A 1,680-nucleotide genomic window follows, 5' to 3' on the forward strand; every position below is an offset into this window, starting at 1 on the left:
GAAGGGAAGAAAAAGAAGAACATAGATCAACTGAAATACAAATTCAATTTTCTAATCCGTCGTAAACTTTTAAATTATGAAATTATTTAATTTAATTTGCTAGAACCAAAATTTGCAGCTTTTATCAGTAATGAATGGATAAAAAGGAGGATGTACGTAATCGGAGAAGTGAATGAATGGGAATTTCAATGAAGAAATTTCCACAGTGAAATGAAAAGCAATGAATTGCTGAAGAAAACTAATTGAGATTTGTTGATGAGAACAGTTGTTTTAAAGTTTAAAACATATCATTGATGGAGTAATGGCTTGGCCACAGATTATCAGTAAAACTCATTAACTTCAATGTGATTATTTTAAGTCTTTTCTTAACTGATTCATTGTGCACTTATCTTAAAGCAAAATTGATAAATGAATTTTTTTGATCTCTGATTCATCCCCTTCATTTCTAAGTTTTAATTCTTGCCAAGTCTGTTAAATTAGTTCATCCTCCATGTAATTTTTTTCCTTACTTTCCATCTTATCTTTTGTTTTAAACTGAATTTCAAATTTCTTTCTCTAAATTTTACGAAACAAATTTGACTTTGACAATAAATTTTTCCAATTAATATATGTATATATAAAAATATAATAATTGCAATTAATTTTAAATTGAATTTTATTTTTGTTCTAAAAAAAATTGAATTACTTGGGTAAATTTAAGTTATTGAACACTGAAAGATTGATGTGCTTTACTAATTTTTGTTATGCGATATGACAAAATGTCACATCTAATTGATACTGAAATGTAACAATCTTTTTTTTTTTTTCGAACTGGCAACTATTTTTTCAAAAATTTTTTTATTAACACTCCTTCAATTACATAGCATTACATTTGTTCTTTTTCTCGATTTGTCACAAAAGTTTGATTCTCGCAAGGTTTGATTAACAATTGATAATCTAATCAATATGGTAGTGATAACAGTGTGTGCGATAAGAATCATTCTACATTCGAAAAGTACACCATCCTCTTCTTCCCATTTCTATGCATTCATTTTTTACATTTTTGTTCTCATTTGCAAACAATATTCAAATTTTTGCTTGCAATTACGGAAAATGCCATTAGTGATAATTTTATGATATGATATAGAAATGATAAGAGTGATAAGAATGGTCTTTGATAAAATAACAGTTTCATTTTTTCAGTTTTTTGTTTTTTTTTTTCTAAAAGAATGTTTCGAAAAAGTAAATTTCAATAAAAATTCAAATCTCTTCTATGTTTTTTCAAATCTCGTCTATCTTTTTTTTTTCTCTCTCTTTCTCTCTCTCACAAATATCAAATTTTAATGTCATCATATAAATGTAACGTTATTTTCCGATACTAACATTAATACGATAACTTATCAGTATCATCTGATAAATAATGAAAGATTTATCATGATAATGATATCTTATAGTTGATTACAATTATTCTGATTGCTTGTTTTTTTTTTTTTTTTTTTAATTCATTACAAAATTATTGATGTGAAAGAAAAAAATTTATTTAAAACTGAATGCAATTATTGCTAACAGTGAAAATAAAATATATTATTAGATCATAATAACGATAAGTGTAAATTTTTTAATGACAGAGAAACGAAAATATCATATAGATATAGGCACTATTATTATCACTGATAACTTAAAGTGAATTAAAGAGGAAAA

Source organism: Loa loa (genome assembly GCF_000183805.2).
Source record: "Loa loa unplaced genomic scaffold supercont3.1046, whole genome shotgun sequence".
NCBI lineage: Eukaryota > Metazoa > Nematoda > Chromadorea > Rhabditida > Onchocercidae > Loa > Loa loa.